The following is a 14,875-nucleotide window of genomic DNA, read 5'->3' as shown; positions in this document are numbered from 1 at the left end:
GATTGATGATTTATTTGACCAATTGAAGGGAGCCAAGTATTTCTCCAAGATCGATTTAAGATCGGGATATCATCAACTGAAGATCAAGCCAGAAGATATACCAAAGACAGCTTTTCGAACAAGGTATGGACATTATGAATTTCTAGTAATGTCTTTTGGATTGACCAATGCCCCGGCAGCATTTATGGACCTGATGAACAGAATTTTCAAGGAATACTTGGACAAGTTCATTATTGTATTTATAGACGATATTTTGATCTATTCAAAGACGGAAGAAGATCATGCGGAACATTTAAGGACAGCTTTGGAGATTTTAAGGAAAAAGAAGTTGTATGCTAAATTCTCGAAGTGTGAGTTTTGGTTACAGGAGGTTCAGTTCTTAGGACACATAGTTAGTAATGAAGGGATCAAAGTGGACCCGGCAAAGATCGAGGCAATTACGAATTAGGAGAGACCGAGAACACCCACCGAGGTAAGAAGTTTCTTAGGATTGGCGGGATATTATCGTCGATTCGTCAAAATTTCTCGAGGATTGTCATACCATTAACAAAGCTTACACGAAAGAATGAGAAGTTTATATGGAACGACAAATGTGAGGAAAGTTTTCAGGAATTGAAGCGACGATTAATCACGGTACCTGTTTTGTCACTTCCAGATGATCAAGGGAATTTCGTAATTTATAGTGATGCTTCTTACAAAGGATTAGGATGTGTTCTTATGCAGCACGACAAGGTGATTGCGTATGCGTCAAGGCAATTAAAACCACACGAACAAAAGTATCCTACTCATGATTTGGAACTAGCAGCCATAGTGTTTGGTTTGAAAATTTGGAGACATTATCTGTATGGAGAGAAATGTGAAATTTATATGGATCACAAAAGTTTGAAGTATATATTTACCCAGAAGGAACTTAATATGAGGCAAAGGAGATGGTTAGAGTTGATCAAGGATTATTATTGCTCGATTAATTATCATCCCGGTAAAGCGAATATTATCGCAGACGCGTTAAGTCGGAAGGAAAGGTTAAATGTGTTGTCCGTACCTGAAGATATATATAAGGAATTTCAGAAATTGGAATTGGAGATTAGAGTTTGCAAGCCTAAGGAAGTAAAAGTGTATAGTATGATTTCCAACCGGAATTATTAGAGAAAATAAAAAAATGTCAGAAGATGTAATGGATCAAGATATAAATCGTTTGGTAGGCGAAGAGTTATGCAGGCAGAAAGATGACCAAGGTATTCTGAGGTTTTCATCTAGAATTTGGATTCCACCGGTGACAAAGTTAAAGAATGAAATTCTACAGGATGCACATAATTCAAGGTATTCCATCCATCCAGGTAGTACCAAGATGTGTAGAGATTTAAAGAAGAATTATTGGTGGCCAGATATGAAGAGGGAAATTGCGAAATGGGTTAGCAAATGTTATACCTGTCAGAGGGTTAAAGCAGAGCATCAGAGACCAAGCGGATTGCTACAGCCATTAGAGATTCCAGAATGGAAGTGGGAACACATTGCCATGGATTTTATAGTTGGATTACCAAGGACAAGGGCTAATCATGATGCCATTTGGGTTATAGTGGATAGACTTACCAAGTCAGCTCATTTTCTGCCTATAAATGAAAGATTTTCACTCGACAAGTTAGTCCATATGTACCTAAAGGAAATTGTAGTTCATCATGGAGTTCTAGTATCTATTGTATCTGATCGAGATCCAAGATTTAATTCAAGATTTTGGAAGAGTTTTCAAGAATGTTTAGGAACAAAATTGAATATGAGTACGACCTATCACGCGCAGACGGATGGACAAAGTGAAAGAACGATCCAGACAATCGAGGACATGTTACGTGTTTGTGCTATTGATTTTAAAGGAAGTTGGGACGAGCATTTACCCCTGGTAGAGTTTGCTTATAACAACAACTATCACGCCAGCATTGGGATGCCACCCTATGAAGCCCTTTATGGACGCAAATGTAGATCTCCAGTATATTGGGACGAAGTAGGAGAACACAAAATACTCGGACCTGAATTGGTGCAGCAGACAAAGGAAGTTATTGAAATTATCCAGAAGAGATTAATAGCCGCACCAGATCGTCAGAGGAAGTATGCAGACCAGTCAAGGAAGAACATGGAATTTGAAGAAGGGAGTTGGTATTATTGAAAGTATCACCATGGAAAGGACTAACGAGGTTTGGGAAGAAAGGGAAGCTAAGCCCAAGATATGTCGGACCTTTTGAGATTTTAAAGCGCATTGGCAAAGTAGCTTATGAGTTGGCGTTACCACCGCACATGGAGCACATTCACAATATCTTTCACGTATCAATGATTAAGAAATACAATCCAGACTCTAGGCATGTAATAGAATATGAGCCAATAGAGCTTCAGGCAGATTTGTCATATGTAGAGAGTCCGATAGAGATTCTAGAGGACAGAGAGAAAGTATTGAGAAATAAAGTGGTAAAGTTAGTAAGAGTATTATGGAGAAACCCAAAGGTTGAAGAGTCAACCTGGGAATTAGAAAGTGATATGAGAGAAAAGTACCCTCATTTGTTTTCTTAGGAGATTCTGAGGACAGAATCCTTTTAAGGGGGGAAGGATGTAATATCTGGGATATACCGTGTAATTATTTTTGCTAATTAAATAATTATTATGTGTGTTCAATATCTATTCTGTGAATTAACTGTTAAGTGTTATTTGTATTTGAATATTCAAAAATAGTATTAATTGAGTATTTCAATTTTTATATGTCCAAAATAAAATATAGATAATTGTCATATCTTCCTAACTATTTTTATGTTGATTTATGAATTTATATGAATCATATGAAATTTATAAAATCTTTTTCCGAGTACTTAAAATCTATTTTATAAAAACAGGAACCAACCGACGTCAACCGTTGTTACGTTTTTGGAACCCGAAACTCTTCCGAGAACTCCTTCCTAACCTAATTGTAATATTCCGAGCATTTTCCATGTTTCGACTTTTTCGATCCGGCGTACGGTTTGTCCTGCGCGGGTCCCGGCGTAATATTTTCGATACAGTATTCATTTCGGTAAATCAATAAAAACCCGTATTTTCGATAAACGGGAGCTTTTTATTAAAATATCACAATTATCACTTCGTAATACGTGTAACCAGGCGCTGAGACCAAGACCGCAATACAAATTGTACTGATTTGGATAATTATCCCGAAAACCGATACCGTTTGGATCAGTTTTTACAAATAAACGTACCGTTTTATATCCGGAATGATCCAACGGGATACTAATTTTCCATAAATATAAATAGCCTTTTACCGTATTTTATTTCGTATCAAAATCATTTGCAGACAGATAAATATATAATTTTACAGAGAAAAATCCTATATTCATAAATTGTTTCAAGAATCAAACCAACTTTTGAAGGTGTTATTGATCTTTGTTTGAAAAGCTCGAGTATTGGATTTGAAGGTCTTGAGAAGCTCTATCAGAATCTGTAATCCATACACCTACAGAATCAAAGGTTTAATTTCTAAAAATTTATTTATTTTCGAATTATTTTTATGAAAAATATGAATTTTTGTTCAGATGATTGTTTGTATGATTTGATGATTGCATATTGTAGAGCTTGTTTTCCTGATGATTTTGGTATATTATACATCTGATTTGGAGTTCAATAACATGTTCAAATTTGAGTTTGATTTTCGAATTTTAAAATTAGGGTTTATAACCCGTATGAATATTTTCAATTGAAATTTGGGGGTTTTTTATTCAGGGGTAATTAGCTGTTGATTTATAGTGGGTTGTGTTCCTTATGAAATTTGCAATCGATTGATATATAACTCGATAACAGAGGATGCTTGAATTGAAGGGAGTTGTGTTTTAAAGATGTACGATGTTCGCCGTAAACCGGCGATGTTCTTGGCCAATTTCCGGCCAGAACAGGGATGATTAGAATGTTTTGATTGCATGAACAAGTTCCTGGTGTTGTGTAGTGTTGATCTGGAGGTGTTGGTGGGGTGAGGACGCCGAGATCGTCTTCTCCGGCCACCCTCGATTTTTCGGCGACTGGAACTGCAAAATTGCAGTTTAGTCCATGTAGTTTGCAAAGTTTTCAAAAATAGGATTCATGTTTATAAAATGTTTATAAATCATATTTCCTATTCATTTTAATTATAAAAATTCATTTTTAATTTCTGAAAATTCTAAAAAAAATAGTATTTTAATTCCGAAAATTATTTTTAATTCAAAAATAAATCTGAATTAATTAGTTAATTAATTTCAGTTAATTTTTAATTGATTAATTGGTCAATTAATTCGAAAATTAATTGATTAATTGATTTAATTAATTATTAATTGATTTTAATTAATTATTTAATTAGATTTAATTATTTAAAAATGATTTAAAAATTCCGAAAAATAGTTTCGAGCTTTAAAATATTATTCTAAATTAGTTCCAAGGCTCGATAATTATTATAAAATTGTTTCGGAGCCAGAATTGGCCAGCCGAACCCTGTTTATTAACCCAAAATTGATCCAACGACCCGTTTTAATTCCGAAAAATGTTTTAAAAATCATTTTAAATACCCGAAAGCCTATTTATAACCCGAGACTTCTTTATAAATGATTTGTCATTGATTATGTGATGTATTATGTGTTATATGTGACTTGTTGATTGACTATCGGTCTATATATTCGGTGTTTACTTGATTATTGCATAACTTTCAATCCGTTAATCGGATTTGGGTAAAACGAAGGGTAGATAGAAGTATGTGTTGAATAGAATCCTATGAGTTGATGATTGATAGATGCTTATAATATATGAGCAGAAGAGGCAAGACGTAGGAAAGGGAAACAGGTAGTTGAGGAGTAAGACGATTGTGATTGGAAGCGAGTGCAGGATAGTAAGCTAATACCAGGCAAGTGTTCTGAACTTTCTCGAGATATTATAGTACTTGATAGTCTTGTTGACATTGCAAGTGCTTTGAAGCACGGAAACCTAAACCCTGATTTCAGTTATTGTTCTTGTGCCATGAACCATATTCTTTCTAAGCCATTGATTATTGTATACCCAAACACGAACCACAAATCTACGATACTACTCCATAAATACATACAAACTAAATACCAAACACTAAACTGAATTATTATATACTCAACCCATGGTATCTTATGCTTTGAAAGACCAAATTCTTGAAACCCTGAAACATTGATTCCTTTGTTATCCAATTCTTTCATTACCCAACATCCAAGCCTTGAAAGTACCTTGTTGATCCACACAAGGGTTGAAACCCTTTCATTGTTAAACACTCACTGTTGTTAATGATTCTGATTATTGTTTATTATTGTTTAATTTTGTTATTATGTTAGAATTGGATTGTTTTTATAAAATTGTGGACCAGATTCGTGGTCAGACCATATAATGGTCAAGTTAGGCCAATGTGTGCCTTGGATCCAGTAGTTAGAGCAATGTTGTGTGCTTTGCTCGGGGTTAGTGCGTGACTGATCAGCAGCCTAACCTTGGTTTTAAAATAAAAAATATAGTATCCAATTCTAAATCATAATTCATTGTTCACTTGATATCATAACCATATTCACTTGATGATCATTATTCTCAGTTTTGTCATTGTGACTTGCTGAGCTAGTTAGCTCATTTGTGCGATGTTGTTTATACTCTTTCCAGTTAAAAAGGAACCAGTTGGTAACAAGGATCCCCAGTCCAGTGCGAGAGCTAGGGATTAAGGCCGTTGAAGCTGAGCTAGTAGGCTTCTTTTGGAATAATGTAAATTTATAAAAGTTTGTAATATGTTTAATACTCAGTTTGAGTTTGAATGGTTGGGATTTAATCGATATATAATATATTAGTGTGTTTGGCTTGTGTGCATACTTTAACCTGTTGTGATCCGTGGTAGTTGGTAAGTAGGGTCACTGCATATTATTATTATTATTATCTTTATTATTGTTATAAGCAGGTTGTAATCAGTGTGTGTGTGTGTAGACCCCAAACTTCTGACCCGGGTTTGGAGGGCGCCACAAGTCAAGTGTCAAATAGCTACCCGACAGATGATCAACAAAACTACCCGACGGATGATTGTTGTGTATATGTTGTGTACTTGATGATTTCATGAACAAAACACCTTGGTATATTTTACTTAGTGAAATTATGTAGCACTCGACGGATAAGGTTTATAGTCCCGACGGATGACTCAATATAGTCCCGACGGATGATGACTTATTATCCATCGAGTGAGTAGCTTATGTATCAATAAGTCTGTAGCACATTCCTGCATACACATTGTTTAGAATTTGTAGTAGTACTTAAGTCATGTTAACTTTAGTTAGATATGCAGAATAGGTTGATTAATTGTACATATATGATGTCTTGTAATTCTGCATAAGTGAAATGAAGTCAAGTGCCTGATTGCTACCTGACGGATAATCAACAATGAATTCGACGAATGATGAACAACCCGACGGATGATCAATAACTAGAGGGATGATCAATAACTCGACGGATGATCATGAACCCGACGGATAAAGAATTCAAATATCTGTTGACAGTGATAACACATGCGTCGAGTGGATGCAAATGGAATATGGTAGCCTATTCAACTGGGTTTTCGAGAATAAAGAAACATTGCCATTTCCATGCTATTATGAAGATATTCAAAGATGATGGAATAGAGTAATGAAGTAGCATTGTAATAGACTAGATAGTTTTTGTTTTATTATCCTGTCTCATTACTTTATAATCTTGGTGATATATAAACCAAGAAGTAGCAACTAAGGAACTATCTGAGAGACAAGCAGAGAAACATTTGTAAGCAGAATTCTTAGCATTTCTCTGCATTCTTAGTTGTTCAATATTTATAAGCAGCTGTGAGCTTTTTGCACATAGGGTTCTCTCGATATATATTATATATCTCTGGTGGAATCATTCAAATCCACCAGAAAGTTTTTAAAGACTCTTATTTTTAATTACTTGTGTTTTGATTCATTTAAGTAACTATTCCGCATTGTGCTAATCAATTCACACTTATATATATATTCGAGTTAGAACATTTTTCAATCAAGAAAAAGTTTCAAGAATTCCATTCAACCCCCTTCTGTGATTATTGTTATATTGTTAAGGGACTAACAATGATCAACAAGGCAACCTGATGGATGATCAATAAGGCAACCCGACGGATGACAAGCATGTACCCGACAGATGATCAATTCATATCTATTGACAGTGACAAGACAATCACGTGCGTTGGGTGTTTATAAAAGGAATGTGGGAGCCTGTTTAACGGGAAATGAAGAACAAAGAAGCATTACCATTTCCATGCAAGCTAAGAAGATTTTCAAAGATGTTGGAATAGAGTAGTGAAGCAGCATAGAGTTTGACTTGATAGTTTTGTTTTATTAATCTGTCTTATTACCAGGTAAACTTGGTGATATATAAACCAAGTGTAGCTAGTGAAACAAACTAACTAAGCAAACACTTTTAGAAGAGAAATAGAAAAAGCTGTAACTGTTAAGAATTTCTCTGTAGTTTGTTTGTTCACTTGTAAAGTAGCTGTGAGATAATTTGTTCTTCACAGAGTTCTTAAATCGATATATATATATATATATATATCTGGTGGATACTATATATATATATATATATATATCTGGTGGATACTTTCAAATCCACCCGAAAGTTTTAAAAGCTTGTGTTTTTATTACTTTGTGTTTTTGATTCACTTAACTTGTTATTCCGCACCTTGCAAATCAAAACACATATATATACATAGTTTGAGTTAGAACATTTTATAGTTCAAGAAAAAGTTTACTAGAATTACATTCACCCCCCCTTCTGTAATTCTTGTTGCATTGTTAGGGACTAACAATCCGTTTTCAAAAAACCGGGCTTTTTAAAGCCTGGATAAAGCGCGGTCCGATGGGCCTTTTGCGCATCTCTAGCTCAAACATAAACAAAAATATATTTAGAAGAAAAATCAATATCTTAAATCAATAACCATATAAAATTAATATTTTAATATAAATAATATTTAGTACAACTTAAATATATACGTACCTTTTGTTAAGTAATGGAATATATAATTTAATAATATATATAATATTATTAAATAAAAATATTATATATATATATAAATACATCAAATAACTATTGAAATATATACAACATATTATTATTTTCAATTTCTTATCTTCAAAATGATTTAAGCTTACTTATCGTGTTTTTATTTCATTATAATAATATTATTTTTGTTTATTATTGATACTAAAAATACATATTAATTCAAATTAAGGTTAAAAATTAATATTTAAATTTAAAAAAAAATATGTATTATAATTTACTATGTGAATTTTTATTGAATAATATTATTTACAGTTTAATTTTATTAAATGAAATAAATAAATAAATAAATTTTGCGAATCCCATCCCTGTTCTCCATTTGGGGCGGGGGATCAGGGAATAAAATAATCTCCGTTCGGGATCGGGGCGGGTTCGGGGATCAGTTTTGAGTTCGGGGATCGGAGGCAGGGATATCACTCCCCGACCCCGAAGTGACCTAATGACCATCCCTATTACACCCTGTACTCCTCTGTACTCAAGAGTTGTTAACCATTGTCACTGCATCATAGAATTCAAGTGTGACATGAATATTTAACAATTGCACAATCAAGGTACATAAATATTACTAAGTAACTAGGATCATGGTCGAAATTAGTAGAAAATTTGAAAAATTCCCGAAAAATTAAGGAATTAAAAGAGTAATTCTTGAAAATTACTAAAGGCCGGGGGCGTTGGATCCGAACCCCCATCAGGGACCACATTACGTCTCGGAACCCCTAAACCAGGGCGCTTCGACCGAATCAAGACATATCACAGCAGAGGAAGTGTGTCAGGAAAATGAGTATGGAAAATTTTCAGAAAACAATTTGAAGCCTCGAGATTGGTAAATCGTTGTAAACGTGTAGGTCGCTCCACACTTTACGATAAAAATGATATCGTGCAAGGGCAAAATGACAACTTAACTTCTCCGAAATCTTATATATTTTCCTAGAAGTTGGGGGGGCAAATGATAGGGGATAAAAATAATCCTATCTGCGTGATATCTAAGTGCATTAATTATGCCTGATTTGGTTAAAGACGAAGTCGAGTTATTAAGGCCCAACAATTAGTATGTCATTATTGGGCTCAAAGGGCCCGCAAACCAAGTATTTATTATTAAAATTCGTAGGCCTAGTATCAGCCCAAATTATGATTAAGAAAATAAGTTCAAAACAGAATCAAACTCTCAAAAGAGTAGTCCTCAAGCTACACAATCCTATAAGGAAGCAAATCCCTACATTCTAGGACTCCAATGTGTATTCTAAATCTGAGACTTGTCCACCAAGTCTCCTAACCCTAATCCAATTCGAGGCATACTATGCCTATATAAGGGGCCTCACCGTACAATTCAGAACTACGTTTTGGCTTGATTCTCTAAATATACAAAGATACGTAGGCATCTTGTGAGGGCAGTTTTTAGCCACGAAACACAAGCGCAATCATTAAAAGCCTTGAGCTCACGAACCCTAGAATTAAACACGCGTATAAATATAACTTAATTTTTTATCCATAACACTATGGTAAGTTGATTTTAAGGAAAATAGAAAAAATGATAATAAAAATGAAATTAGAAAAATACGAAAATGATAAATTGATTTAAAATAGAAAGTAGAAATTTTAGGAGAATATTATGATGACAAAGTTCATTTAAAAAATATTAATGAAAGATGTTGTATAAATATTTATAGATATCTGTATTTTTAATATTTCAGAGGTTAAAAAATAGAATTTTTTATCTTAGGTAACCCGCAACCGCTACCCTTTGGGTGTGCACTGGGTAAACCCTACTAGGTAAAAAATAGAATTTAGTAAGTTAATTTTAGGAAAAACAGGAGAAATTATAGTAAAAATGAAATTTATGAGAATATCAAGATGGTAAGTTGATTTAAATAGAAAGTAGAAGTTTTAGGTAAAAAAAATGATAAGTTGATTTCAAAAATCTTAATGAAAGATTTTATAGAAATTTTAGGAGAATATTACGAGCGATGATAATATATTTAGGAGAATACAAGGTAATTATAATTTTTGAGATTTATTAACTCAAAAAATTGAGAAAATTAGAAAAATAGAATGAGACGATTTGAGATGCGCCACCTAAACGCTCTCGTTTTCTCCTTTATATAAGTATATTGATGATTCATGCTAGTGATCACCCTGGCCTAGTCTATTCGTTGAACGCGGTTATACACTCAGAAATAAAATAATATTTTATATTTCCTCCATCCCAAATTATCCCTAAATTATTTGTCTTGTTTGACTTTTTATGGTCAAATTGACTTTTGACCGTAAATAAACTCATTATTTCATTATTTTGTAAAATTGAAAATTGCATATTAAAGTATATTATATGTACTTTCTAGTGATATAATTTTTATACATATTTTTAGTTATATATTATATGAAATTTTCAGTTAAAGTTGGGTCAGTTTGATCGTGAAAAATCAAACATGATAGATAAATTGGGACGGAAGAAGTATTTATAGATAGTAATCTATTTAGAAATAGGATAAAAATAAACTTTTGACTTATCACTGACCGCCTCAAATTTGATTACTACTTCGATACAAAATTCTAGACACTTCCAGAAATATAATTACAATCATATATTTTAATACAAAATTAATATAATATACTCTTTGATAAATAAATAAAAAATTAATATAATATACATTTTGATAAATAAATAATTAAATAGACTAACAGGGTATTAAAAAAAATACTTTGAGATTTCAAAATTGAATATTCCCAAATGCGCGCGCGCTCCATTATTATGTATCAAGTCATTTCCTTTAAGCCAAAGCAATTGACACTCTCGTAAATTCAAGTGACATATAAATTATGGACAATTTTTTAAAAATTTAGATAATTAGTAAATAAACTATACGGTTCATTGAATAAACTTCAATATACACCATAGTTGTGAGTAAGCCCAAGAGACAAGCCCGCAACAAGGCATGCAGGCTGGGTGGAAACTATTATGTCTGCAATTTATTCAGCAGGACAACACAAAATTACATATGTTTTATTATTTCTAAAAATATAGAGTGAATATCCAAGCAGAAGTTACAGGGATGCTTTCATATCAAGACTCGAAGAGTGAGTTGAGGTTGTGAGGGCCTGTGACACTACAACTTCCTTCCCACATTAGCTTGGCCAATTGCTGGTTAGCCATTTCACTGGGATGAGCAGAGTCAAAAAACAAATACTCGCTAGCATTCTTGCATACTTCATATTCTTTTACGTCTCTCATTCCACCGCAGCTATTAATTCCTCTGTACAGACCGCTGCCACAGCATGCACTGTCCCCGGTCTTAAAACCTGGACATATATAGTAAACAACACATCAATTTAGGCCATAATAAATCTGTAGTACATTTTAAGTTTGTTATCACCGAAAGTAGTTCCGGATTACCATATTTCGATGGATTGATCATTCTGTCATTAAAGGCAGTGTAGAAATCAAAAATGGAATACATAAACCCCTCTAAGTGCTTCTCTAACTTTTCCAGCTTTTCAGAAACTGCTTTATTGTGTTCTTGTACCAGTGCTGTTAAATTTTCTCTGCAGAAGTCTTCACGGCTTGTTCTGATTTCTGTTTTGTGCGCCTTCATGCTTGGCACACTACCAAAGGCCGGTATGGTAACAAAACTGAATTTCCTTCCCCCGGTCGTGTATATTTCCTGTCAATAGTTGAATACAGTTTTAAAGGTATTTTAAGAGCTGGAAATTATTAAATTAAGTACAAAGTTAAGCTAAGCACTTTAAGGACAGAGGTCACATTTCCTATGATCATGCTCCTATGTTGTTCAGAGTCTCTCTTGGTGGTGCTTAAGTAATCATTTATCCCAATGCTAATCATATAAACAGATCTGGAGAGGACTGAAGCTTCTTTATCTCCTAGCCGATGCTTTAGTTGATCTGTTACATTCTTGAATTGATTCAATTGTGTGTTGAGGTTTACCACCTGCCAGAAGAAACAGATTTGACCAATCTCATGAGGTATTTAGATTAAATGATAAAGCTTTTACTTGCAGATATATTTTTGTTTAGAACTTTAGAAGATATGTACCCGTCCTGGATTTGTTTCATCGAGAGCACCAGCCCCCCCAGAGGCAAAATTTGCTCCATAAAGATAATCATGATTCCCGGGTTGGAGAAATGGTGGAATTATCTGCAGTCCAGCGTACTTGCCTCAAAAATAATTGTCACTTGTAAAACTTAAGATGTCTGCTTAAATTAGCTAACAGGTGTTTGTATGTGTGTGTTGTATGCTCGCGTGTGTGTGCTATATGTGTGTGTGTGTGGTTGATCTTACAGATAAAATCAGGGATTGTACGGCCATCAGTAAATCTTCCTGTTGGTTCAGAGAAATATGATTTTCCGTAGGGCCAAAAGTTAGCCTAGAAATGGGTATTGGTTGTACTGATATAATTGTTGTTACCAGGATCGTATAGTGAATCTACGAACACAAACAGGGCTGCTTTATGATTAATTATGTTTCGGCTGCTTTCTTTTTCCCACAGCTTTGTTATTATTGAGCTTGTGTTTTGACACAAAACAGTTGTGCTACTGATTAAAAACAACAGGGCACAGAAGCGAAGCCTTGTTGCTGATGGGGCTGCACGTTCTGCCATTGCAGTGTAGCACTCTCAGTTTGTTTTTTTTTTAAAACTATTTTTAAAAGCTTTATGCTCCAACTGGATGGAGATAATGAATGTAGAGGGAATGGAATTTATGGTGTAAAATTTCTTTGATAGAAGTTTGTGAGGAAAATAGGTAGGAGGATTGAATTCAGCTTTAAACTACTAGGATGGACATCTTTTATAATCAGTAGAATTTAGTATGATATAATCCTAAACCCCCGAAGACCGTCAAAATTTCATTTGAAACTTGAAATATCATATCTGTTAACTTTAAATATCATATCTGTTAAAATCTTAAGCCCCCCCCCTACAAGTTTTCATATGAAACTTGAAGCATCAAATCTCGGACAACATTTGTGTTTTATCTATATTTTGACCTTCTGCAACTTATCTATTCGATTCAACCCTCCAAACGGAAAATTTATGATTTTTTTTTAAATTAAAGGCATTTCTTAAAAGAGTAATGCTAGGTAAGCCAAAACTTGTATCAAAATAGTTACAAAACTTGTATCAAAATAGTTACAAAGTGACGGGGGAATGACACGTGTCGAAATTTAAAACGTGGGCGCATATGAATGTATGCGAAGTCCTATATTATTATGAGAAAAGTTATCATTTATAAAATATTTGGGGAATTTTTTTGTAATAATATTCGGGCCTCTAGCATTTTCCTTCTTAAAAAGCGTTGTATGAATTCTTTTAACCATTATTGTATATATGTTACTGCACTGGAAACAATATTGTCTTGCTGTTTCAACTTTGGGAAAACGATTATGCTAAGTCCAACTCTGGAGGCAAGTTTTATGTTTAATATCTTGTATGCAAGTGATATTGAAAGAGTTTAACTCTTAAACTGCTGGTAGTTCATTTCCTGGTGAACGAAAATGTTCAGCTCAATGCTATTAAGCATAGCTGCAGGCAAGGTTTAGCCACACAGATAAGAGTCGCAGACAGACTTGTACATAAAGACAATCTCTTATGCATGTGTGACATGTAGAATAATTCCAAGATCTATTTCCAAAGACAATCTCTTTGCATTATAAAAGCTTCCGCTTTATAAATAAAGTTGTTGTTATACCTAAAATTTGGCATTGAATTGATTCGGATCAAATGCGGATTAAATACAGTCAAACCCGCTGTTGCGCTGTAGAAGATAAGGACGCTTTCAGGCAGAGAGGACGCGCCTAATCTAGAGGAGATGTTTTATATTTTACAGTCTAGTGATGGCGAAACTTGGGAGTGCATGATTGATAAAGGACGCGCCCAAGCTACATGGACGCGTCAACCGTAGTGAAGGCATTTGGCAAACATGGTCTTGTAGCAATAACAGCTGGAGGACGCGCCTGTCTTGCCCAGGACGCGCCCTGTGTAGTGGAATGTTGTGCACTAGGGTTTTTGAGGAGGCTACGCAGGTTTCATGAAAGAGAGGACGCGCCCAGGGTCTTAGGACGCGTCCAGTGCCTTGTCTATGTATTCTCAATGGTGACTTTAGGATAAAGCTTGCATGGAGAGGAGCAGTGGAGATTATTTTTACTAATGTATTTGTTGCAGGTACTCTTTGAAGAATTCCCTCCTTGAGACGGTCAAGGAGGGGGATGTTCGTGAAAAGCTTGAAGGCCTCCAGGGATATGCCTGATGATTGAAGACCTCCTCCTGTATTCAACCGGTGTCCTCGTTGGGGATGCGGGGTTAACATTGGTGTGTGCTTTGGGAACTCTGTTCTTGTATTCAACGGGTGTCCTCGTTGGAGAACTTTGGAGTCATCCTGCACTTTGCACTCAAGAGTTTGGGATCACCTGTCCTGTTATCTGGTGGTGTTGTGCATATGTTGTGTACTTGATGATTAAATAAACAAAACATCTAAGTAGATTTTACTTAGTGAAATTGTGTAGCACTCGACGGATAAGAATTATAGTCCCGACGAATAACTCATTATAGTCCCAACGGATGATTAATTTATTATCCATCGAGTGAGTAGTTTATGTAATAATAAGTTTGTAGCACAGTTATGTATGCACCTTTGTATAGAATCTGTAGTAGCATATAAGTCATGTTGACTTTAACTAGATATGCAGAATAGGTTGATTAATTGTACATAAATGATGTCTTGTAATTCTGCATAAGTGAAATAGAGTCAAGTGCCAAAATAGCTA

The 14,875-nt window shown here is 34.4% G+C and overlaps 1 pseudogene; it reads right to left on the bottom strand.

Annotated features, from left to right (window-relative positions):
• Positions 1–1,785: 1,785 nt before the first annotated feature.
• On the bottom strand, positions 1,786–12,713 carry LOC141685468 (GDSL lipase-like; annotated as a pseudogene).
• Positions 12,714–14,875: the final 2,162 nt, after the last annotated feature.

The sequence above is a fragment of the Apium graveolens genome, chromosome 9 (assembly GCF_009905375.1).
Source record: "Apium graveolens cultivar Ventura chromosome 9, ASM990537v1, whole genome shotgun sequence".
Taxonomy (NCBI): domain Eukaryota; kingdom Viridiplantae; phylum Streptophyta; class Magnoliopsida; order Apiales; family Apiaceae; genus Apium; species Apium graveolens.
Note: the sequence above shows the minus strand (reverse complement) of the source record. Positions and strands in the feature narration are given on the sequence as shown.